We start from the raw sequence: 18,669 nt of genomic DNA on the forward strand, positions 1-18,669 counted from the left end.
AGAGCTGCCTGTAAACGGTAGACCACCTGACACCTCAAATGAAAATGATTGGCTTTCCAGTTCGTTTTTTTTTTTTTTGTAGTTTTCTTCTTCTCTTGTGTTTAAATGACTGTGGTTACTGTCTTTATAATAGAAGCTTAAGCTAAAAAGCTTACAGCACCTAGTATTCCCAGGCAGTCTCCCATCCAAGTACTAACTAGGCCCAACTCTTCTTCGCTTCCGAGATCAGACGGGATCGGGCTTTCAAGGAGTGGTATGGCCGTAAGCGATCACTGCTGGCTGTAGAAGACTATTTCTATATACTCTTCTAAGAGTAATACTTGTTTTAGAGCTGCCTGTAAACGGTAGACCACCTGACACCTCAAATGAAAATGATTGGCTTTCCAGTTCGTTTTTTTTTTTTTTGTAGTTTTCTTCTTCTCTTGTGTTTAAATGACTGTGGTTACTGTCTTTATAATAGAAGCTTAAGCTAAAAAGCTTACAGCACCTAGTATTCCCAGGCAGTCTCCCATCCAAGTACTAACTAGGCCCAACTCTTCTTCGCTTCCGAGATCAGACGGGATCGGGCTTTCAAGGAGTGGTATGGCCGTAAGCGATCACTGCTGGCTGTAGAAGACTATTTCTATATACTCTTCTAAGAGTAATACTTGTTTTAGAGCTGCCTGTAAACGGTAGACCACCTGACACCTCAAATGAAAATGATTGGCTTTCCAGTTCGTTTTTTTTTTTTTGTAGTTTTCTTCTTCTCTTGTGTTTAAATGACTGTGGTTACTGTCTTTATAATAGAAGCTTAAGCTAAAAAGCTTACAGCACCTAGTATTCCCAGGCAGTCTCCCATCCAAGTACTAACTAGGCCCAACTCTTCTTCGCTTCCGAGATCAGACGGGATCGGGCTTTCAAGGAGTGGTATGGCCGTAAGCGATCACTGCTGGCTGTAGAAGACTATTTCTATATACTCTTCTAAGAGTAATACTTGTTTTAGAGCTGCCTGTAAACGGTAGACCACCTGACACCTCAAATGAAAATGATTGGCTTTCCAGTTCGTTTTTTTTTTTTTTGTAGTTTTCTTCTTCTCTTGTGTTTAAATGACTGTGGTTACTGTCTTTATAATAGAAGCTTAAGCTAAAAAGCTTACAGCACCTAGTATTCCCAGGCAGTCTGCCATCCAAGTACTAACTAGGCCCAACTCTTCTTCGCTTCCGAGATCAGACGGGATCGGGCTTTCAAGGAGTGGTATGGCCGTAAGCGATCACTGCTGGCTGTAGAAGACTATTTCTATATACTCTTCTAAGAGTAATACTTGTTTTAGAGCTGCCTGTAAACGGTAGACCACCTGACACCTCAAATGAAAATGATTGGCTTTCCAGTTCGTTTTTTTTTTTTTGTAGTTTTCTTCTTCTCTTGTGTTTAAATGACTGTGGTTACTGTCTTTATAATAGAAGCTTAAGCTAAAAAGCTTACAGCACCTAGTATTCCCAGGCAGTCTCCCATCCAAGTACTAACTAGGCCCAACTCTTCTTCGCTTCCGAGATCAGACGGGATCGGGCTTTCAAGGAGTGGTATGGCCGTAAGCGATCACTGCTGGCTGTAGAAGACTATTTCTATATACTCTTCTAAGAGTAATACTTGTTTTAGAGCTGCCTGTAAACGGTAGACCACCTGACACCTCAAATGAAAATGATTGGCTTTCCAGTTCGTTTTTTTTTTTTTTGTAGTTTTCTTCTTCTCTTGTGTTTAAATGACTGTGGTTACTGTCTTTATAATAGAAGCTTAAGCTAAAAAGCTTACAGCACCTAGTATTCCCAGGCAGTCTCCCATCCAAGTACTAACTAGGCCCAACTCTTCTTCGCTTCCGAGATCAGACGGGATCGGGCTTTCAAGGAGTGGTATGGCCGTAAGCGATCACTGCTGGCTGTAGAAGACTATTTCTATATACTCTTCTAAGAGTAATACTTGTTTTAGAGCTGCCTGTAAACGGTAGACCACCTGACACCTCAAATGAAAATGATTGGCTTTCCAGTTCGTTTTTTTTTTTTTTGTAGTTTTCTTCTTCTCTTGTGTTTAAATGACTGTGGTTACTGTCTTTATAATAGAAGCTTAAGCTAAAAAGCTTACAGCACCTAGTATTCCCAGGCAGTCTCCCATCCAAGTACTAACTAGGCCCAACTCTTCTTCGCTTCCGAGATCAGACGGGATCGGGCTTTCAAGGAGTGGTATGGCCGTAAGCGATCACTGCTGGCTGTAGAAGACTATTTCTATATACTCTTCTAAGAGTAATACTTGTTTTAGAGCTGCCTGTAAACGGTAGACCACCTGACACCTCAAATGAAAATGATTGGCTTTCCAGTTCGTTTTTTTTTTTTTTTGTAGTTTTCTTCTTCTCTTGTGTTTAAATGACTGTGGTTACTGTCTTTATAATAGAAGCTTAAGCTAAAAAGCTTACAGCACCTAGTATTCCCAGGCAGTCTCCCATCCAAGTACTAACTAGGCCCAACTCTTCTTCGCTTCCGAGATCAGACGGGATCGGGCTTTCAAGGAGTGGTATGGCCGTAAGCGATCACTGCTGGCTGTAGAAGACTATTTCTATATACTCTTCTAAGAGTAATACTTGTTTTAGAGCTGCCTGTAAACGGTAGACCACCTGACACCTCAAATGAAAATGATTGGCTTTCCAGTTCGTTTTTTTTTTTTTTGTAGTTTTCTTCTTCTCTTGTGTTTAAATGACTGTGGTTACTGTCTTTATAATAGAAGCTTAAGCTAAAAAGCTTACAGCACCTAGTATTCCCAGGCAGTCTCCCATCCAAGTACTAACTAGGCCCAACTCTTCTTCGCTTCCGAGATCAGACGGGATCGGGCTTTCAAGGAGTGGTATGGCCGTAAGCGATCACTGCTGGCTGTAGAAGACTATTTCTATATACTCTTCTAAGAGTAATACTTGTTTTAGAGCTGCCTGTAAACGGTAGACCACCTGACACCTCAAATGAAAATGATTGGCTTTCCAGTTCGTTTTTTTTTTTTTTGTAGTTTTCTTCTTCTCTTGTGTTTAAATGACTGTGGTTACTGTCTTTATAATAGAAGCTTAAGCTAAAAAGCTTACAGCACCTAGTATTCCCAGGCAGTCTCCCATCCAAGTACTAACTAGGCCCAACTCTTCTTCGCTTCCGAGATCAGACGGGATCGGGCTTTCAAGGAGTGGTATGGCCGTAAGCGATCACTGCTGGCTGTAGAAGACTATTTCTATATACTCTTCTAAGAGTAATACTTGTTTTAGAGCTGCCTGTAAACGGTAGACCACCTGACACCTCAAATGAAAATGATTGGCTTTCCAGTTCGTTTTTTTTTTTTTTGTAGTTTTCTTCTTCTCTTGTGTTTAAATGACTGTGGTTACTGTCTTTATAATAGAAGCTTAAGCTAAAAAGCTTACAGCACCTAGTATTCCCAGGCAGTCTCCCATCCAAGTACTAACTAGGCCCAACTCTTCTTCGCTTCCGAGATCAGACGGGATCGGGCTTTCAAGGAGTGGTATGGCCGTAAGCGATCACTGCTGGCTGTAGAAGACTATTTCTATATACTCTTCTAAGAGTAATACTTGTTTTAGAGCTGCCTGTAAACGGTAGACCACCTGACACCTCAAATGAAAATGATTGGCTTTCCAGTTCGTTTTTTTTTTTTTTGTAGTTTTCTTCTTCTCTTGTGTTTAAATGACTGTGGTTACTGTCTTTATAATAGAAGCTTAAGCTAAAAAGCTTACAGCACCTAGTATTCCCAGGCAGTCTCCCATCCAAGTACTAACTAGGCCCAACTCTTCTTCGCTTCCGAGATCAGACGGGATCGGGCTTTCAAGGAGTGGTATGGCCGTAAGCGATCACTGCTGGCTGTAGAAGACTATTTCTATATACTCTTCTAAGAGTAATACTTGTTTTAGAGCTGCCTGTAAACGGTAGACCACCTGACACCTCAAATGAAAATGATTGGCTTTCCAGTTCGTTTTTTTTTTTTTTGTAGTTTTCTTCTTCTCTTGTGTTTAAATGACTGTGGTTACTGTCTTTATAATAGAAGCTTAAGCTAAAAAGCTTACAGCACCTAGTATTCCCAGGCAGTCTCCCATCCAAGTACTAACTAGGCCCAACTGCCCAACTCTTGCTCGCTCCGAGATCAGACGGTATCGGGCTTTCAAGGAGTGGTATGGCCGGTAAGCGAATCACTGCTGGCTGTAGACAGAGACTATATTTCTATATACTCTTCTAAGAGTAATACTTGTTTTAGAGCTGCCTGTAAACGGTAGACCACCTGACACCTCAAATGAAAATGATTGGCTTTCCAGTTCGTTTTTTTTTTTTTTGTAGTTTTCTTCTTCTCTTGTGTTTAAATGACTGTGGTTACTGTCTTTATAATAGAAGCTTAAGCTAAAAAGCTTACAGCACCTAGTATTCCCAGGCAGTCTCCCATCCAAGTACTAACTAGGCCCAACTCTTCTTCGCTTCCGAGATCAGACGGGATCGGGCTTTCAAGGAGTGGTATGGCCGTAAGCGATCACTGCTGGCTGTAGAAGACTATTTCTATATACTCTTCTAAGAGTAATACTTGTTTTAGAGCTGCCTGTAAACGGTAGACCACCTGACACCTCAAATGAAAATGATTGGCTTTCCAGTTCGTTTTTTTTTTTTTTGTAGTTTTCTTCTTCTCTTGTGTTTAAATGACTGTGGTTACTGTCTTTATAATAGAAGCTTAAGCTAAAAAGCTTACAGCACCTAGTATTCCCAGGCAGTCTCCCATCCAAGTACTAACTAGGCCCAACTCTTCTTCTCCGAGATCAGACGGGATCGGGCTTTCAAGGAGTGGTATGGCCGTAAGCGATCACTGCTGGCTGTAGAAGACTATTTCTATATACTCTTCTAAGAGTAATACTTGTTTTAGAGCTGCCTGTAAACGGTAGACCACCTGACACCTCAAATGAAAATGATTGGCTTTCCAGTTCGTTTTTTTTTTTTTTGTAGTTTTCTTCTTCTCTTGTGTTTAAATGACTGTGGTTACTGTCTTTATAATAGAAGCTTAAGCTAAAAAGCTTACAGCACCTAGTATTCCCAGGCAGTCTCCCATCCAAGTACTAACTAGGCCCAACTCTTCTTCGCTTCCGAGATCAGACGGGATCGGGCTTTCAAGGAGTGGTATGGCCGTAAGCGATCACTGCTGGCTGTAGAAGACTATTTCTATATACTCTTCTAAGAGTAATACTTGTTTTAGAGCTGCCTGTAAACGGTAGACCACCTGACACCTCAAATGAAAATGATTGGCTTTCCAGTTCGTTTTTTTTTTTTTTGTAGTTTTCTTCTTCTCTTGTGTTTAAATGACTGTGGTTACTGTCTTTATAATAGAAGCTTAAGCTAAAAAGCTTACAGCACCTAGTATTCCCAGGCAGTCTCCCATCCAAGTACTAACTAGGCCCAACTCTTCTTCGCTTCCGAGATCAGACGGGATCGGGCTTTCAAGGAGTGGTATGGCCGTAAGCGATCACTGCTGGCTGTAGAAGACTATTTCTATATACTCTTCTAAGAGTAATACTTGTTTTAGAGCTGCCTGTAAACGGTAGACCACCTGACACCTCAAATGAAAATGATTGGCTTTCCAGTTCGTTTTTTTTTTTTTTGTAGTTTTCTTCTTCTCTTGTGTTTAAATGACTGTGGTTACTGTCTTTATAATAGAAGCTTAAGCTAAAAAGCTTACAGCACCTAGTATTCCCAGGCAGTCTCCCATCCAAGTACTAACTAGGCCCAACTCTTCTAAGGAGTGGTATGGCCGTAAGCGATCACTGCTGGCTGTAGAAGACTATTTCTATATACTCTTCTAAGAGTAATACTTGTTTTAGAGCTGCCTGTAAACGGTAGACCACCTGACACCTCAAATGAAAATGATTGGCTTTCCAGTTCGTTTTTTTTTTTTTTTGTAGTTTTCTTCTTCTCTTGTGTTTAAATGACTGTGGTTACTGTCTTTATAATAGAAGCTTAAGCTAAAAAGCTTACAGCACCTAGTATTCCCAGGCAGTCTCCCATCCAAGTACTAACTAGGCCCAACTCTTCTTCGCTTCCAAGATCAGACGGGATCGGGCTTTCAAGGAGTGGTATGGCCGTAAGCGATCACTGCTGGCTGTAGAAGACTATTTCTATATACTCTTCTAAGAGTAATACTTGTTTTAGAGCTGCCTGTAAACGGTAGACCACCTGACACCTCAAATGAAAATGATTGGCTTTCCAGTTCGTTTTTTTTTTTTTTTGTTGTTTTTTTTAAGTTTTCTTCTTCTCTTGTGTTTAAATGACTGTGGTTACTGTCTTTATAATAGAAGCTTAAGCTAAAAAGCTTACAGCACCTAGTATTCCCAGGCAGTCTCCCATCCAAGTACTAACTAGGCCCAACTCTTCTTCGCTTCCGAGATCAGACGGGATCGGGCTTTCAAGGAGTGGTATGGCCGTAAGCGATCACTGCTGGCTGTAGAAGACTATTTCTATATACTCTTCTAAGAGTAATACTTGTTTTAGAGCTGCCTGTAAACGGTAGACCACCTGACACCTCAAATGAAAATGATTGGCTTTCCAGTTCGTTTTTTTTTTTTTTGTAGTTTTCTTCTTCTCTTGTGTTTAAATGACTGTGGTTACTGTCTTTATAATAGAAGCTTAAGCTAAAAAGCTTACAGCACCTAGTATTCCCAGGCAGTCTCCCATCCAAGTACTAACTAGGCCCAACTCTTCTTCGCTTCCGAGATCAGACGGGATCGGGCTTTCAAGGAGTGGTATGGCCGTAAGCGATCACTGCTGGCTGTAGAAGACTATTTCTATATACTCTTCTAAGAGTAATACTTGTTTTAGAGCTGCCTGTAAACGGTAGACCACCTGACACCTCAAATGAAAATGATTGGCTTTCCAGTTCGTTTTTTTTTTTTTTGTAGTTTTCTTCTTCTCTTGTGTTTAAATGACTGTGGTTACTGTCTTTATAATAGAAGCTTAAGCTAAAAAGCTTACAGCACCTAGTATTCCCAGGCAGTCTCCCATCCAAGTACTAACTAGGCCCAACTCTTCTTCGCTTCCGAGATCAGACGGGATCGGGCTTTCAAGGAGTGGTATGGCCGTAAGCGATCACTGCTGGCTGTAGAAGACTATTTCTATATACTCTTCTAAGAGTAATACTTGTTTTAGAGCTGCCTGTAAACGGTAGACCACCTGACACCTCAAATGAAAATGATTGGCTTTCCAGTTCGTTTTTTTTTTTTTTGTAGTTTTCTTCTTCTCTTGTGTTTAAATGACTGTGGTTACTGTCTTTATAATAGAAGCTTAAGCTAAAAAGCTTACAGCACCTAGTATTCCCAGGCAGTCTCCCATCCAAGTACTAACTAGGCCCAACTCTTCTTCGCTTCCGAGATCAGACGGGATCGGGCTTTCAAGGAGTGGTATGGCCGTAAGCGATCACTGCTGGCTGTAGAAGACTATTTCTATATACTCTTCTAAGAGTAATACTTGTTTTAGAGCTGCCTGTAAACGGTAGACCACCTGACACCTCAAATGAAAATGATTGGCTTTCCAGTTCGTTTTTTTTTTTTTTGTAGTTTTCTTCTTCTCTTGTGTTTAAATGACTGTGGTTACTGTCTTTATAATAGAAGCTTAAGCTAAAAAGCTTACAGCACCTAGTATTCCCAGGCAGTCTCCCATCCAAGTACTAACTAGGCCCAACTCTTCTTCGCTTCCGAGATCAGACGGGATCGGGCTTTCAAGGAGTGGTATGGCCGTAAGCGATCACTGCTGGCTGTAGAAGACTATTTCTATATACTCTTCTAAGAGTAATACTTGTTTTAGAGCTGCCTGTAAACGGTAGACCACCTGACACCTCAAATGAAAATGATTGGCTTTCCAGTTCGTTTTTTTTTTTTTTGTAGTTTTCTTCTTCTCTTGTGTTTAAATGACTGTGGTTACTGTCTTTATAATAGAAGCTTAAGCTAAAAAGCTTACAGCACCTAGTATTCCCAGGCAGTCTCCCATCCAAGTACTAACTAGGCCCAACTCTTCTTCGCTTCCGAGATCAGACGGGATCGGGCTTTCAAGGAGTGGTATGGCCGTAAGCGATCACTGCTGGCTGTAGAAGACTATTTCTATATACTCTTCTAAGAGTAATACTTGTTTTAGAGCTGCCTGTAAACGGTAGACCACCTGACACCTCAAATGAAAATGATTGGCTTTCCAGTTCGTTTTTTTTTTTTGTTGTTGTTTTTTTAAGTTTTCTTCTTCTCTTGTGTTTAAATGACTGTGGTTACTGTCTTTATAATAGAAGCTTAAGCTAAAAAGCTTACAGCACCTAGTATTCCCAGGCAGTCTCCCATCCAAGTACTAACTAGGCCCAACTCTTCTTCGCTTCCGAGATCAGACGGGATCGGGCTTTCAAGGAGTGGTATGGCCGTAAGCGATCACTGCTGGCTGTAGAAGACTATTTCTATATACTCTTCTAAGAGTAATACTTGTTTTAGAGCTGCCTGTAAACGGTAGACCACCTGACACCTCAAATGAAAATGATTGGCTTTCCAGTTCGTTTTTTTTTTTTTTTGTAGTTTTCTTCTTCTCTTGTGTTTAAATGACTGTGGTTACTGTCTTTATAATAGAAGCTTAAGCTAAAAAGCTTACAGCACCTAGTATTCCCAGGCAGTCTCCCATCCAAGTACTAACTAGGCCCAACTCTTCTTCGCTTCCGAGATCAGACGGGATCGGGCTTTCAAGGAGTGGTATGGCCGTAAGCGATCACTGCTGGCTGTAGAAGACTATTTCTATATACTCTTCTAAGAGTAATACTTGTTTTAGAGCTGCCTGTAAACGGTAGACCACCTGACACCTCAAATGAAAATGATTGGCTTTCCAGTTCGTTTTTTTTTTTTTTGTAGTTTTCTTCTTCTCTTGTGTTTAAATGACTGTGGTTACTGTCTTTATAATAGAAGCTTAAGCTAAAAAGCTTACAGCACCTAGTATTCCCAGGCAGTCTCCCATCCAAGTACTAACTAGGCCCAACTCTTCTTCGCTTCCGAGATCAGACGGGATCGGGCTTTCAAGGAGTGGTATGGCCGTAAGCGATCACTGCTGGCTGTAGAAGACTATTTCTATATACTCTTCTAAGAGTAATACTTGTTTTAGAGCTGCCTGTAAACGGTAGACCACCTGACACCTCAAATGAAAATGATTGGCTTTCCAGTTCGTTTTTTTTTTTTTTGTAGTTTTCTTCTTCTCTTGTGTTTAAATGACTGTGGTTACTGTCTTTATAATAGAAGCTTAAGCTAAAAAGCTTACAGCACCTAGTATTCCCAGGCAGTCTCCCATCCAAGTACTAACTAGGCCCAACTCTTCTTCGCTTCCGAGATCAGACGGGATCGGGCTTTCAAGGAGTGGTATGGCCGTAAGCGATCACTGCTGGCTGTAGAAGACTATTTCTATATACTCTTCTAAGAGTAATACTTGTTTTAGAGCTGCCTGTAAACGGTAGACCACCTGACACCTCAAATGAAAATGATTGGCTTTCCAGTTCGTTTTTTTTTTTTTTGTAGTTTTCTTCTTCTCTTGTGTTTAAATGACTGTGGTTACTGTCTTTATAATAGAAGCTTAAGCTAAAAAGCTTACAGCACCTAGTATTCCCAGGCAGTCTCCCATCCAAGTACTAACTAGGCCCAACTCTTCTTCGCTTCCGAGATCAGACGGGATCGGGCTTTCAAGGAGTGGTATGGCCGTAAGCGATCACTGCTGGCTGTAGAAGACTATTTCTATATACTCTTCTAAGAGTAATACTTGTTTTAGAGCTGCCTGTAAACGGTAGACCACCTGACACCTCAAATGAAAATGATTGGCTTTCCAGTTCGTTTTTTTTTTTTTTGTAGTTTTCTTCTTCTCTTGTGTTTAAATGACTGTGGTTACTGTCTTTATAATAGAAGCTTAAGCTAAAAAGCTTACAGCACCTAGTATTCCCAGGCAGTCTCCCATCCAAGTACTAACTAGGCCCAACTCTTCTTCGCTTCCGAGATCAGACGGGATCGGGCTTTCAAGGAGTGGTATGGCCGTAAGCGATCACTGCTGGCTGTAGAAGACTATTTCTATATACTCTTCTAAGAGTAATACTTGTTTTAGAGCTGCCTGTAAACGGTAGACCACCTGACACCTCAAATGAAAATGATTGGCTTTCCAGTTCGTTTTTTTTTTTTTTGTTGTTTTTTTTAAGTTTTCTTCTTCTCTTGTGTTTAAATGACTGTGGTTACTGTCTTTATAATAGAAGCTTAAGCTAAAAAGCTTACAGCACCTAGTATTCCCAGGCAGTCTCCCATCCAAGTACTAACTAGGCCCAACTCTTCTTCGCTTCCGAGATCAGACGGGATCGGGCTTTCAAGGAGTGGTATGGCCGTAAGCGATCACTGCTGGCTGTAGAAGACTATTTCTATATACTCTTCTAAGAGTAATACTTGTTTTAGAGCTGCCTGTAAACGGTAGACCACCTGACACCTCAAATGAAAATGATTGGCTTTCCAGTTCGTTTTTTTTTTTTTTTTGTAGTTTTCTTCTTCTCTTGTGTTTAAATGACTGTGGTTACTGTCTTTATAATAGAAGCTTAAGCTAAAAAGCTTACAGCACCTAGTATTCCCAGGCAGTCTCCCATCCAAGTACTAACTAGGCCCAACTCTTCTTCGCTTCCGAGATCAGACGGGATCGGGCTTTCAAGGAGTGGTATGGCCGTAAGCGATCACTGCTGGCTGTAGAAGACTATTTCTATATACTCTTCTAAGAGTAATACTTGTTTTAGAGCTGCCTGTAAACGGTAGACCACCTGACACCTCAAATGAAAATGATTGGCTTTCCAGTTCGTTTTTTTTTTTTTTGTAGTTTTCTTCTTCTCTTGTGTTTAAATGACTGTGGTTACTGTCTTTATAATAGAAGCTTAAGCTAAAAAGCTTACAGCACCTAGTATTCCCAGGCAGTCTCCCATCCAAGTACTAACTAGGCCCAACTCTTCTTCGCTTCCGAGATCAGACGGGATCGGGCTTTCAAGGAGTGGTATGGCCGTAAGCGATCACTGCTGGCTGTAGAAGACTATTTCTATATACTCTTCTAAGAGTAATACTTGTTTTAGAGCTGCCTGTAAACGGTAGACCACCTGACACCTCAAATGAAAATGATTGGCTTTCCAGTTCGTTTTTTTTTTTTTTGTAGTTTTCTTCTTCTCTTGTGTTTAAATGACTGTGGTTACTGTCTTTATAATAGAAGCTTAAGCTAAAAAGCTTACAGCACCTAGTATTCCCAGGCAGTCTCCCATCCAAGTACTAACTAGGCCCAACTCTTCTTCGCTTCCGAGATCAGACGGGATCGGGCTTTCAAGGAGTGGTATGGCCGTAAGCGATCACTGCTGGCTGTAGAAGACTATTTCTATATACTCTTCTAAGAGTAATACTTGTTTTAGAGCTGCCTGTAAACGGTAGACCACCTGACACCTCAAATGAAAATGATTGGCTTTCCAGTTCGTTTTTTTTTTTTTTGTAGTTTTCTTCTTCTCTTGTGTTTAAATGACTGTGGTTACTGTCTTTATAATAGAAGCTTAAGCTAAAAAGCTTACAGCACCTAGTATTCCCAGGCAGTCTCCCATCCAAGTACTAACTAGGCCCAACTCTTCTTCGCTTCCGAGATCAGACGGGATCGGGCTTTCAAGGAGTGGTATGGCCGTAAGCGATCACTGCTGGCTGTAGAAGACTATTTCTATATACTCTTCTAAGAGTAATACTTGTTTTAGAGCTGCCTGTAAACGGTAGACCACCTGACACCTCAAATGAAAATGATTGGCTTTCCAGTTCGTTTTTTTTTTTTTGTAGTTTTCTTCTTCTCTTGTGTTTAAATGACTGTGGTTACTGTCTTTATAATAGAAGCTTAAGCTAAAAAGCTTACAGCACCTAGTATTCCCAGGCAGTCTCCCATCCAAGTACTAACTAGGCCCAACTCTTCTTCGCTTCCGAGATCAGACGGGATCGGGCTTTCAAGGAGTGGTATGGCCGTAAGCGATCACTGCTGGCTGTAGAAGACTATTTCTATATACTCTTCTAAGAGTAATACTTGTTTTAGAGCTGCCTGTAAACGGTAGACCACCTGACACCTCAAATGAAAATGATTGGCTTTCCAGTTCGTTTTTTTTTTTTTTGTAGTTTTCTTCTTCTCTTGTGTTTAAATGACTGTGGTTACTGTCTTTATAATAGAAGCTTAAGCTAAAAAGCTTACAGCACCTAGTATTCCCAGGCAGTCTCCCATCCAAGTACTAACTAGGCCCAACTCTTCTTCGCTTCCGAGATCAGACGGGATCGGGCTTTCAAGGAGTGGTATGGCCGTAAGCGATCACTGCTGGCTGTAGAAGACTATTTCTATATACTCTTCTAAGAGTAATACTTGTTTTAGAGCTGCCTGTAAACGGTAGACCACCTGACACCTCAAATGAAAATGATTGGCTTTCCAGTTCGTTTTTTTTTTTTTTGTAGTTTTCTTCTTCTCTTGTGTTTAAATGACTGTGGTTACTGTCTTTATAATAGAAGCTTAAGCTAAAAAGCTTACAGCACCTAGTATTCCCAGGCAGTCTCCCATCCAAGTACTAACTAGGCCCAACTCTTCTTCGCTTCCGAGATCAGACGGGATCGGGCTTTCAAGGAGTGGTATGGCCGTAAGCGATCACTGCTGGCTGTAGAAGACTATTTCTATATACTCTTCTAAGAGTAATACTTGTTTTAGAGCTGCCTGTAAACGGTAGACCACCTGACACCTCAAATGAAAATGATTGGCTTTCCAGTTCGTTTTTTTTTTTTTTGTAGTTTTCTTCTTCTCTTGTGTTTAAATGACTGTGGTTACTGTCTTTATAATAGAAGCTTAAGCTAAAAAGCTTACAGCACCTAGTATTCCCAGGCAGTCTCCCATCCAAGTACTAACTAGGCCCAACTCTTCTTCGCTTCCGAGATCAGACGGGATCGGGCTTTCAAGGAGTGGTATGGCCGTAAGCGATCACTGCTGGCTGTAGAAGACTATTTCTATATACTCTTCTAAGAGTAATACTTGTTTTAGAGCTGCCTGTAAACGGTAGACCACCTGACACCTCAAATGAAAATGATTGGCTTTCCAGTTCGTTTTTTTTTTTTTGTAGTTTTCTTCTTCTCTTGTGTTTAAATGACTGTGGTTACTGTCTTTATAATAGAAGCTTAAGCTAAAAAGCTTACAGCACCTAGTATTCCCAGGCAGTCTCCCATCCAAGTACTAACTAGGCCCAACTCTTCTTCGCTTCCGAGATCAGACGGGATCGGGCTTTCAAGGAGTGGTATGGCCGTAAGCGATCACTGCTGGCTGTAGAAGACTATTTCTATATACTCTTCTAAGAGTAATACTTGTTTTAGAGCTGCCTGTAAACGGTAGACCACCTGACACCTCAAATGAAAATGATTGGCTTTCCAGTTCGTTTTTTTTTTTTTTGTAGTTTTCTTCTTCTCTTGTGTTTAAATGACTGTGGTTACTGTCTTTATAATAGAAGCTTAAGCTAAAAAGCTTACAGCACCTAGTATTCCCAGGCAGTCTCCCATCCAAGTACTAACTAGGCCCAACTCTTCTTCGCTTCCGAGATCAGACGGGATCGGGCTTTCAAGGAGTGGTATGGCCGTAAGCGATCACTGCTGGCTGTAGAAGACTATTTCTATATACTCTTCTAAGAGTAATACTTGTTTTAGAGCTGCCTGTAAACGGTAGACCACCTGACACCTCAAATGAAAATGATTGGCTTTCCAGTTCGTTTTTTTTTTTTTGTAGTTTTCTTCTTCTCTTGTGTTTAAATGACTGTGGTTACTGTCTTTATAATAGAAGCTTAAGCTAAAAAGCTTACAGCACCTAGTATTCCCAGGCAGTCTCCCATCCAAGTACTAACTAGGCCCAACTCTTCTTCGCTTCCGAGATCAGACGGGATCGGGCTTTCAAGGAGTGGTATGGCCGTAAGCGATCACTGCTGGCTGTAGAAGACTATTTCTATATACTCTTCTAAGAGTAATACTTGTTTTAGAGCTGCCTGTAAACGGTAGACCACCTGACACCTCAAATGAAAATGATTGGCTTTCCAGTTCGTTTTTTTTTTTTTTGTAGTTTTCTTCTTCTCTTGTGTTTAAATGACTGTGGTTACTGTCTTTATAATAGAAGCTTAAGCTAAAAAGCTTACAGCACCTAGTATTCCCAGGCAGTCTCCCATCCAAGTACTAACTAGGCCCAACTCTTCTTCGCTTCCGAGATCAGACGGGATCGGGCTTTCAAGGAGTGGTATGGCCGTAAGCGATCACTGCTGGCTGTAGAAGACTATTTCTATATACTCTTCTAAGAGTAATACTTGTTTTAGAGCTGCCTGTAAACGGTAGACCACCTGACACCTCAAATGAAAATGATTGGCTTTCCAGTTCGTTTTTTTTTTTTTTGTAGTTTTCTTCTTCTCTTGTGTTTAAATGACTGTGGTTACTGTCTTTATAATAGAAGCTTAAGCTAAAAAGCTTACAGCACCTAGTATTCCCAGGCAGTCTCCCATCCAAGTACTAACTAGGCCCAACTCTTCTTCGCTTCCGAGATCAGACGGGATCGGGCTTTCAAGGAGTGGTATGGCCGTAAGCGATCACTGCTGGCTGTAGAAGACTATTTCTATATACTCTTCTAAGAGTAATACTTGTTTTAGAGCTGCCTGTAAACGGTAGACCACCTGACACCTCAAATGAAAATGATTGGCTTTCCAGTTCGTTTTTTTTGTTTTGTTGTTTTTTTTTTAAGTTTTCTTCTTCTCTTGTGTTTAAATGACTGTGGTTACTGTCTTTATAATAGAAGCTTAAGCTAAAAAGCTTACAGCACCTAGTATTCCCAGGCAGTCTCCCATCCAAGTACTAACTAGGCCCAACTCTTCTTCGCTTCCGAGATCAGACGGGATCGGGCTTTCAAGGAGTGGTATGGCCGTAAGCGATCACTGCTGGCTGTAGAAGACTATTTCTATATACTCTTCTAAGAGTAATACTTGTTTTAGAGCTGCCTGTAAACGGTAGACCACCTGACACCTCAAATGAAAATGATTGGCTTTCCAGTTCGTTTTTTTTTTTTTTTTGTAGTTTTCTTCTTCTCTTGTGTTTAAATGACTGTGGTTACTGTCTTTATAATAGAAGCTTAAGCTAAAAAGCTTACAGCACCTAGTATTCCCAGGCAGTCTCCCATCCAAGTACTAACTAGGCCCAACTCTTCTTCGCTTCCGAGATCAGACGGGATCGGGCTTTCAAGGAGTGGTATGGCCGTAAGCGATCACTGCTGGCTGTAGAAGACTATTTCTATATACTCTTCTAAGAGTAATACTTGTTTTAGAGCTGCCTGTAAACGGTAGACCACCTGACACCTCAAATGAAAATGATTGGCTTTCCAGTTCGTTTTTTTTTTTTTTGTAGTTTTCTTCTTCTCTTGTGTTTAAATGACTGTGGTTACTGTCTTTATAATAGAAGCTTAAGCTAAAAAGCTTACAGCACCTAGTATTCCCAGGCAGTCTCCCATCCAAGTACTAACTAGGCCCAACTCTTCTTCGCTTCCGAGATCAGACGGGATCGGGCTTTCAAGGAGTGGTATGGCCGTAAGCGATCACTGCTGGCTGTAGAAGACTATTTCTATATACTCTTCTAAGAGTAATACTTGTTTTAGAGCTGCCTGTAAACGGTAGACCACCTGACACCTCAAATGAAAATGATTGGCTTTCCAGTTCGTTTTTTTTTTTTTTGTAGTTTTCTTCTTCTCTTGTGTTTAAATGACTGTGGTTACTGTCTTTATAATAGAAGCTTAAGCTAAAAAGCTTACAGCACCTAGTATTCCCAGGCAGTCTCCCATCCAAGTACTAACTAGGCCCAACTCTTCTTCGCTTCCGAGATCAGACGGGATCGGGCTTTCAAGGAGTGGTATGGCCGTAAGCGATCACTGCTGGCTGTAGAAGACTATTTCTATATACTCTTCTAAGAGTAATACTTGTTTTAGAGCTGCCTGTAAACGGTAGACCACCTGACACCTCAAATGAAAATGATTGGCTTTCCAGTTCGTTTTTTTTTTTTTTGTAGTTTTCTTCTTCTCTTGTGTTTAAATGACTGTGGTTACTGTCTTTATAATAGAAGCTTAAGCTAAAAAGCTTACAGCACCTAGTATTCCCAGGCAGTCTCCCATCCAAGTACTAACTAGGCCCAACTCTTCTTCGCTTCCGAGATCAGACGGGATCGGGCTTTCAAGGAGTGGTATGGCCGTAAGCGATCACTGCTGGCTGTAGAAGACTATTTCTATATACTCTTCTAAGAGTAATACTTGTTTTAGAGCTGCCTGTAAACGGTAGACCACCTGACACCTCAAATGAAAATGATTGGCTTTCCAGTTCGTTTTTTTTTTTTGTTGTTGTTTTTTTTAAGTTTTCTTCTTCTCTTGTGTTTAAATGACTGTGGTTACTGTCTTTATAATAGAAGCTTAAGCTAAAAAGCTTACAGCACCTAGTATTCCCAGGCAGTCTCCCATCCAAGTACTAACTAGGCCCAACTCTTCTTCGCTTCCGAGATCAGACGGGATCGGGCTTTCAAGGAGTGGTATGGCCGTAAGCGATCACTGCTGGCTGTAGAAGACTATTTCTATATACTCTTCTAAGAGTAATACTTGTTTTAGAGCTGCCTGTAAACGGTAGACCACCTGACACCTCAAATGAAAATGATTGGCTTTCCAGTTCGTTTTTTTTTTTTTTTGTAGTTTTCTTCTTCTCTTGTGTTTAAATGACTGTGGTTACTGTCTTTATTATAGAAGCTTAAGCTAAAAAGCTTACAGCACCTAGTATTCCCAGGCAGTCTCCCATCCAAGTACTAACTAGGCCCAACTCTTCTTCGCTTCCGAGATCAGACGGGATCGGGCTTTCAAGGAGTGGTATGGCCGTAAGCGATCACTGCTGGCTGTAGAAGACTATTTCTATATACTCTTCTAAGAGTAATACTTGTTTTAGAGCTGCCTGTAAACGGTAGACCACCTGACACCTCAAATGAAAATGATTGGCTTTCCAGTTCGTTTTTTTTTTTTTTGTAGTTTTCTTCTTCTCTTGTGTTTAAATGACTGTGGTTACTGTCTTTATAATAGAAGCTTAAGCTAAAAAGCTTACAGCACCTAGTATTCCCAGGCAGTCTCCCATCCAAGTACTAACTAGGCCCAACTCTTCTTCGCTTCCGAGATCAGACAGGATCGGGCTTTCAAGGAGTGGTATGGCCGTAAGCGATCACTGCTGGCTGTAGAAGACTATTTCTATATACTCTTCTAAGAGTAATACTTGTTTTAGAGCTGCCTGTAAACGGTAGACCACCTGACACCTCAAATGAAAATGATTGGCTTTCCAGTTCGTTTTTTTTTTTTTTGTAGTTTTCTTCTTCTCTTGTGTTTAAATGACTGTGGTTACTGTCTTTATAATAGAAGCTTAAGCTAAAAAGCTTACAGCACCTAGTATTCCCAGGCAGTCTCCCATCCAAGTACTAACTAGGCCCAACTCTTCTTCGCTTCCGAGATCAGACGGGATCGGGCTTTCAAGGAGTGGTATGGCCGTAAGCGATCACTGCTGGCTGTAGAAGACTATTTCTATATACTCTTCTAAGAGTAATACTTGTTTTAGAGCTGCCTGTAAACGGTAGACCACCTGACACCTCAAATGAAAATGATTGGCTTTCCAGTTCGTTTTTTTTTTTTTTGTAGTTTTCTTCTTCTCTTGTGTTTAAATGACTGTGGTTACTGTCTTTATAATAGAAGCTTAAGCTAAAAAGCTTACAGCACCTAGTATTCCCAGGCAGTCTCCCATCCAAGTACTAACTAGGCCCAACTCTTCTTCGCTTCCGAGATCAGACGGGATCGGGCTTTCAAGGAGTGGTATGGCCGTAAGCGATCACTGCTGGCTGTAGAAGACTATTTCTATATACTCTTCTAAGAGTAATACTTGTTTTAGAGCTGCCTGTAAACGGTAGACCACCTGACACCTCAAATGAAAATGATTGGCTTTCCAGTTCGTTTTTTTTTTTTTTGTAGTTTTCTTCTTCTCTTGTGTTTAAATGACTGTGGTTACTGTCTTTATAATAGAAGCTTAAGCTAAAAAGCTTACAGCACCTAGTATTCCCAGGCAGTCTCCCATCCAAGTACTAACTAGGCCCAACTCTTCTTCGCTTCCGAGATCAGACGGGATCGGGCTTTCAAGGAGTGGTATGGCCGTAAGCGATCACTGCTGGCTGTAGAAGACTATTTCTATATACTCTTCTAAGAGTAATACTTGTTTTAGAGCTGCCTGTAAACGGTAGACCACCTGACACCTCAAATGAAAATGATTGGCTTTCCAGTTCGTTTTTTTTTTTTTGTAGTTTTCTTCTTCTCTTGTGTTTAAATGACTGTGGTTACTGTCTTTATAATAGAAGCTTAAGCTAAAAAGCTTACAGCACCTAGTATTCCCAGGCAGTCTCCCATCCAAGTACTAACTAGGCCCAACTCTTCTTCGCTTCCGAGATCAGACGGGATCGGGCTTTCAAGGAGTGGTATGGCCGTAAGCGATCACTGCTGGCTGTAGAAGACTATTTCTATATACTCTTCTAAGAGTAAT

General features: G+C 40.9%; 54 non-coding genes and 1 pseudogene across 54 annotated transcripts; all 55 read right to left on the reverse strand.

The window, feature by feature from the left end:
• Window positions 1-148: 148 nt before the first annotated feature.
• Window positions 149-267, reverse strand: LOC136683970 (5S ribosomal RNA). The gene has a single exon (XR_010799393.1). It is a non-coding gene; the product is annotated as a 5S ribosomal RNA (ribosomal RNA).
• A 208-nt stretch (window positions 268-475) lies between these two features.
• LOC136683971 (5S ribosomal RNA) lies at window positions 476-594 on the reverse strand. Its single transcript, XR_010799394.1, has one exon. It is a non-coding gene; the product is annotated as a 5S ribosomal RNA (ribosomal RNA).
• A 207-nt stretch (window positions 595-801) lies between these two features.
• LOC136683972 (5S ribosomal RNA) lies at window positions 802-920 on the reverse strand. The gene has a single exon (XR_010799395.1). It is a non-coding gene; the product is annotated as a 5S ribosomal RNA (ribosomal RNA).
• A 208-nt stretch (window positions 921-1,128) lies between these two features.
• On the reverse strand, window positions 1,129-1,247 carry LOC136684194 (5S ribosomal RNA). Its single transcript, XR_010799612.1, has one exon. It is a non-coding gene; the product is annotated as a 5S ribosomal RNA (ribosomal RNA).
• A 207-nt stretch (window positions 1,248-1,454) lies between these two features.
• On the reverse strand, window positions 1,455-1,573 carry LOC136683973 (5S ribosomal RNA). The gene has a single exon (XR_010799396.1). It is a non-coding gene; the product is annotated as a 5S ribosomal RNA (ribosomal RNA).
• Window positions 1,574-1,781: 208 nt separating this feature from the next.
• On the reverse strand, window positions 1,782-1,900 carry LOC136683975 (5S ribosomal RNA). Its single transcript, XR_010799398.1, has one exon. It is a non-coding gene; the product is annotated as a 5S ribosomal RNA (ribosomal RNA).
• Window positions 1,901-2,108: 208 nt separating this feature from the next.
• LOC136683976 (5S ribosomal RNA) lies at window positions 2,109-2,227 on the reverse strand. Its single transcript, XR_010799399.1, has one exon. It is a non-coding gene; the product is annotated as a 5S ribosomal RNA (ribosomal RNA).
• Window positions 2,228-2,436: 209 nt separating this feature from the next.
• On the reverse strand, window positions 2,437-2,555 carry LOC136683978 (5S ribosomal RNA). Its single transcript, XR_010799400.1, has one exon. It is a non-coding gene; the product is annotated as a 5S ribosomal RNA (ribosomal RNA).
• Window positions 2,556-2,763: 208 nt separating this feature from the next.
• On the reverse strand, window positions 2,764-2,882 carry LOC136683979 (5S ribosomal RNA). Its single transcript, XR_010799401.1, has one exon. It is a non-coding gene; the product is annotated as a 5S ribosomal RNA (ribosomal RNA).
• Window positions 2,883-3,090: 208 nt separating this feature from the next.
• LOC136683980 (5S ribosomal RNA) lies at window positions 3,091-3,209 on the reverse strand. The gene has a single exon (XR_010799402.1). It is a non-coding gene; the product is annotated as a 5S ribosomal RNA (ribosomal RNA).
• A 208-nt stretch (window positions 3,210-3,417) lies between these two features.
• Window positions 3,418-3,536, reverse strand: LOC136683981 (5S ribosomal RNA). Its single transcript, XR_010799403.1, has one exon. It is a non-coding gene; the product is annotated as a 5S ribosomal RNA (ribosomal RNA).
• A 208-nt stretch (window positions 3,537-3,744) lies between these two features.
• On the reverse strand, window positions 3,745-3,863 carry LOC136683982 (5S ribosomal RNA). Its single transcript, XR_010799404.1, has one exon. It is a non-coding gene; the product is annotated as a 5S ribosomal RNA (ribosomal RNA).
• A 549-nt stretch (window positions 3,864-4,412) lies between these two features.
• LOC136683983 (5S ribosomal RNA) lies at window positions 4,413-4,531 on the reverse strand. The gene has a single exon (XR_010799405.1). It is a non-coding gene; the product is annotated as a 5S ribosomal RNA (ribosomal RNA).
• A 208-nt stretch (window positions 4,532-4,739) lies between these two features.
• On the reverse strand, window positions 4,740-4,855 carry LOC136684268 (5S ribosomal RNA; annotated as a pseudogene).
• Window positions 4,856-5,063: 208 nt separating this feature from the next.
• LOC136683984 (5S ribosomal RNA) lies at window positions 5,064-5,182 on the reverse strand. Its single transcript, XR_010799406.1, has one exon. It is a non-coding gene; the product is annotated as a 5S ribosomal RNA (ribosomal RNA).
• Window positions 5,183-5,390: 208 nt separating this feature from the next.
• Window positions 5,391-5,509, reverse strand: LOC136683985 (5S ribosomal RNA). The gene has a single exon (XR_010799407.1). It is a non-coding gene; the product is annotated as a 5S ribosomal RNA (ribosomal RNA).
• A 504-nt stretch (window positions 5,510-6,013) lies between these two features.
• LOC136684173 (5S ribosomal RNA) lies at window positions 6,014-6,132 on the reverse strand. The gene has a single exon (XR_010799592.1). It is a non-coding gene; the product is annotated as a 5S ribosomal RNA (ribosomal RNA).
• Window positions 6,133-6,352: 220 nt separating this feature from the next.
• Window positions 6,353-6,471, reverse strand: LOC136683987 (5S ribosomal RNA). The gene has a single exon (XR_010799409.1). It is a non-coding gene; the product is annotated as a 5S ribosomal RNA (ribosomal RNA).
• A 208-nt stretch (window positions 6,472-6,679) lies between these two features.
• LOC136683988 (5S ribosomal RNA) lies at window positions 6,680-6,798 on the reverse strand. The gene has a single exon (XR_010799410.1). It is a non-coding gene; the product is annotated as a 5S ribosomal RNA (ribosomal RNA).
• A 208-nt stretch (window positions 6,799-7,006) lies between these two features.
• On the reverse strand, window positions 7,007-7,125 carry LOC136683989 (5S ribosomal RNA). Its single transcript, XR_010799411.1, has one exon. It is a non-coding gene; the product is annotated as a 5S ribosomal RNA (ribosomal RNA).
• A 208-nt stretch (window positions 7,126-7,333) lies between these two features.
• LOC136683990 (5S ribosomal RNA) lies at window positions 7,334-7,452 on the reverse strand. The gene has a single exon (XR_010799412.1). It is a non-coding gene; the product is annotated as a 5S ribosomal RNA (ribosomal RNA).
• Window positions 7,453-7,660: 208 nt separating this feature from the next.
• Window positions 7,661-7,779, reverse strand: LOC136683991 (5S ribosomal RNA). The gene has a single exon (XR_010799413.1). It is a non-coding gene; the product is annotated as a 5S ribosomal RNA (ribosomal RNA).
• Window positions 7,780-7,987: 208 nt separating this feature from the next.
• LOC136683992 (5S ribosomal RNA) lies at window positions 7,988-8,106 on the reverse strand. The gene has a single exon (XR_010799414.1). It is a non-coding gene; the product is annotated as a 5S ribosomal RNA (ribosomal RNA).
• A 219-nt stretch (window positions 8,107-8,325) lies between these two features.
• LOC136683993 (5S ribosomal RNA) lies at window positions 8,326-8,444 on the reverse strand. Its single transcript, XR_010799415.1, has one exon. It is a non-coding gene; the product is annotated as a 5S ribosomal RNA (ribosomal RNA).
• Window positions 8,445-8,653: 209 nt separating this feature from the next.
• LOC136683994 (5S ribosomal RNA) lies at window positions 8,654-8,772 on the reverse strand. Its single transcript, XR_010799416.1, has one exon. It is a non-coding gene; the product is annotated as a 5S ribosomal RNA (ribosomal RNA).
• Window positions 8,773-8,980: 208 nt separating this feature from the next.
• Window positions 8,981-9,099, reverse strand: LOC136683995 (5S ribosomal RNA). Its single transcript, XR_010799417.1, has one exon. It is a non-coding gene; the product is annotated as a 5S ribosomal RNA (ribosomal RNA).
• Window positions 9,100-9,307: 208 nt separating this feature from the next.
• Window positions 9,308-9,426, reverse strand: LOC136683996 (5S ribosomal RNA). Its single transcript, XR_010799418.1, has one exon. It is a non-coding gene; the product is annotated as a 5S ribosomal RNA (ribosomal RNA).
• Window positions 9,427-9,634: 208 nt separating this feature from the next.
• Window positions 9,635-9,753, reverse strand: LOC136683998 (5S ribosomal RNA). Its single transcript, XR_010799420.1, has one exon. It is a non-coding gene; the product is annotated as a 5S ribosomal RNA (ribosomal RNA).
• Window positions 9,754-9,961: 208 nt separating this feature from the next.
• LOC136683999 (5S ribosomal RNA) lies at window positions 9,962-10,080 on the reverse strand. Its single transcript, XR_010799421.1, has one exon. It is a non-coding gene; the product is annotated as a 5S ribosomal RNA (ribosomal RNA).
• Window positions 10,081-10,299: 219 nt separating this feature from the next.
• LOC136684000 (5S ribosomal RNA) lies at window positions 10,300-10,418 on the reverse strand. Its single transcript, XR_010799422.1, has one exon. It is a non-coding gene; the product is annotated as a 5S ribosomal RNA (ribosomal RNA).
• A 210-nt stretch (window positions 10,419-10,628) lies between these two features.
• On the reverse strand, window positions 10,629-10,747 carry LOC136684001 (5S ribosomal RNA). Its single transcript, XR_010799423.1, has one exon. It is a non-coding gene; the product is annotated as a 5S ribosomal RNA (ribosomal RNA).
• A 208-nt stretch (window positions 10,748-10,955) lies between these two features.
• LOC136684002 (5S ribosomal RNA) lies at window positions 10,956-11,074 on the reverse strand. Its single transcript, XR_010799424.1, has one exon. It is a non-coding gene; the product is annotated as a 5S ribosomal RNA (ribosomal RNA).
• A 208-nt stretch (window positions 11,075-11,282) lies between these two features.
• Window positions 11,283-11,401, reverse strand: LOC136684003 (5S ribosomal RNA). The gene has a single exon (XR_010799425.1). It is a non-coding gene; the product is annotated as a 5S ribosomal RNA (ribosomal RNA).
• A 208-nt stretch (window positions 11,402-11,609) lies between these two features.
• Window positions 11,610-11,728, reverse strand: LOC136684004 (5S ribosomal RNA). Its single transcript, XR_010799426.1, has one exon. It is a non-coding gene; the product is annotated as a 5S ribosomal RNA (ribosomal RNA).
• Window positions 11,729-11,935: 207 nt separating this feature from the next.
• LOC136684005 (5S ribosomal RNA) lies at window positions 11,936-12,054 on the reverse strand. The gene has a single exon (XR_010799427.1). It is a non-coding gene; the product is annotated as a 5S ribosomal RNA (ribosomal RNA).
• A 208-nt stretch (window positions 12,055-12,262) lies between these two features.
• LOC136684006 (5S ribosomal RNA) lies at window positions 12,263-12,381 on the reverse strand. Its single transcript, XR_010799428.1, has one exon. It is a non-coding gene; the product is annotated as a 5S ribosomal RNA (ribosomal RNA).
• A 208-nt stretch (window positions 12,382-12,589) lies between these two features.
• Window positions 12,590-12,708, reverse strand: LOC136684007 (5S ribosomal RNA). Its single transcript, XR_010799429.1, has one exon. It is a non-coding gene; the product is annotated as a 5S ribosomal RNA (ribosomal RNA).
• A 208-nt stretch (window positions 12,709-12,916) lies between these two features.
• Window positions 12,917-13,035, reverse strand: LOC136684009 (5S ribosomal RNA). Its single transcript, XR_010799431.1, has one exon. It is a non-coding gene; the product is annotated as a 5S ribosomal RNA (ribosomal RNA).
• Window positions 13,036-13,242: 207 nt separating this feature from the next.
• Window positions 13,243-13,361, reverse strand: LOC136684010 (5S ribosomal RNA). The gene has a single exon (XR_010799432.1). It is a non-coding gene; the product is annotated as a 5S ribosomal RNA (ribosomal RNA).
• Window positions 13,362-13,569: 208 nt separating this feature from the next.
• Window positions 13,570-13,688, reverse strand: LOC136684011 (5S ribosomal RNA). Its single transcript, XR_010799433.1, has one exon. It is a non-coding gene; the product is annotated as a 5S ribosomal RNA (ribosomal RNA).
• A 207-nt stretch (window positions 13,689-13,895) lies between these two features.
• LOC136684012 (5S ribosomal RNA) lies at window positions 13,896-14,014 on the reverse strand. The gene has a single exon (XR_010799434.1). It is a non-coding gene; the product is annotated as a 5S ribosomal RNA (ribosomal RNA).
• A 208-nt stretch (window positions 14,015-14,222) lies between these two features.
• LOC136684013 (5S ribosomal RNA) lies at window positions 14,223-14,341 on the reverse strand. Its single transcript, XR_010799435.1, has one exon. It is a non-coding gene; the product is annotated as a 5S ribosomal RNA (ribosomal RNA).
• Window positions 14,342-14,549: 208 nt separating this feature from the next.
• LOC136684014 (5S ribosomal RNA) lies at window positions 14,550-14,668 on the reverse strand. Its single transcript, XR_010799436.1, has one exon. It is a non-coding gene; the product is annotated as a 5S ribosomal RNA (ribosomal RNA).
• Window positions 14,669-14,888: 220 nt separating this feature from the next.
• LOC136684015 (5S ribosomal RNA) lies at window positions 14,889-15,007 on the reverse strand. Its single transcript, XR_010799437.1, has one exon. It is a non-coding gene; the product is annotated as a 5S ribosomal RNA (ribosomal RNA).
• Window positions 15,008-15,217: 210 nt separating this feature from the next.
• LOC136684016 (5S ribosomal RNA) lies at window positions 15,218-15,336 on the reverse strand. The gene has a single exon (XR_010799438.1). It is a non-coding gene; the product is annotated as a 5S ribosomal RNA (ribosomal RNA).
• Window positions 15,337-15,544: 208 nt separating this feature from the next.
• Window positions 15,545-15,663, reverse strand: LOC136684017 (5S ribosomal RNA). Its single transcript, XR_010799439.1, has one exon. It is a non-coding gene; the product is annotated as a 5S ribosomal RNA (ribosomal RNA).
• A 208-nt stretch (window positions 15,664-15,871) lies between these two features.
• On the reverse strand, window positions 15,872-15,990 carry LOC136684018 (5S ribosomal RNA). The gene has a single exon (XR_010799440.1). It is a non-coding gene; the product is annotated as a 5S ribosomal RNA (ribosomal RNA).
• Window positions 15,991-16,198: 208 nt separating this feature from the next.
• Window positions 16,199-16,317, reverse strand: LOC136684020 (5S ribosomal RNA). Its single transcript, XR_010799442.1, has one exon. It is a non-coding gene; the product is annotated as a 5S ribosomal RNA (ribosomal RNA).
• Window positions 16,318-16,537: 220 nt separating this feature from the next.
• Window positions 16,538-16,656, reverse strand: LOC136684021 (5S ribosomal RNA). Its single transcript, XR_010799443.1, has one exon. It is a non-coding gene; the product is annotated as a 5S ribosomal RNA (ribosomal RNA).
• Window positions 16,657-16,865: 209 nt separating this feature from the next.
• Window positions 16,866-16,984, reverse strand: LOC136684022 (5S ribosomal RNA). The gene has a single exon (XR_010799444.1). It is a non-coding gene; the product is annotated as a 5S ribosomal RNA (ribosomal RNA).
• A 208-nt stretch (window positions 16,985-17,192) lies between these two features.
• Window positions 17,193-17,311, reverse strand: LOC136684196 (5S ribosomal RNA). Its single transcript, XR_010799614.1, has one exon. It is a non-coding gene; the product is annotated as a 5S ribosomal RNA (ribosomal RNA).
• A 208-nt stretch (window positions 17,312-17,519) lies between these two features.
• Window positions 17,520-17,638, reverse strand: LOC136684023 (5S ribosomal RNA). The gene has a single exon (XR_010799446.1). It is a non-coding gene; the product is annotated as a 5S ribosomal RNA (ribosomal RNA).
• Window positions 17,639-17,846: 208 nt separating this feature from the next.
• Window positions 17,847-17,965, reverse strand: LOC136684024 (5S ribosomal RNA). The gene has a single exon (XR_010799447.1). It is a non-coding gene; the product is annotated as a 5S ribosomal RNA (ribosomal RNA).
• A 208-nt stretch (window positions 17,966-18,173) lies between these two features.
• Window positions 18,174-18,292, reverse strand: LOC136684025 (5S ribosomal RNA). The gene has a single exon (XR_010799448.1). It is a non-coding gene; the product is annotated as a 5S ribosomal RNA (ribosomal RNA).
• A 207-nt stretch (window positions 18,293-18,499) lies between these two features.
• On the reverse strand, window positions 18,500-18,618 carry LOC136684026 (5S ribosomal RNA). Its single transcript, XR_010799449.1, has one exon. It is a non-coding gene; the product is annotated as a 5S ribosomal RNA (ribosomal RNA).
• Between the last annotated feature and the right edge of the window lie 51 nt (window positions 18,619-18,669).

This window comes from Hoplias malabaricus, unplaced genomic scaffold (genome assembly GCF_029633855.1).
Source record: "Hoplias malabaricus isolate fHopMal1 unplaced genomic scaffold, fHopMal1.hap1 scaffold_143, whole genome shotgun sequence".
NCBI lineage: Eukaryota > Metazoa > Chordata > Actinopteri > Characiformes > Erythrinidae > Hoplias > Hoplias malabaricus.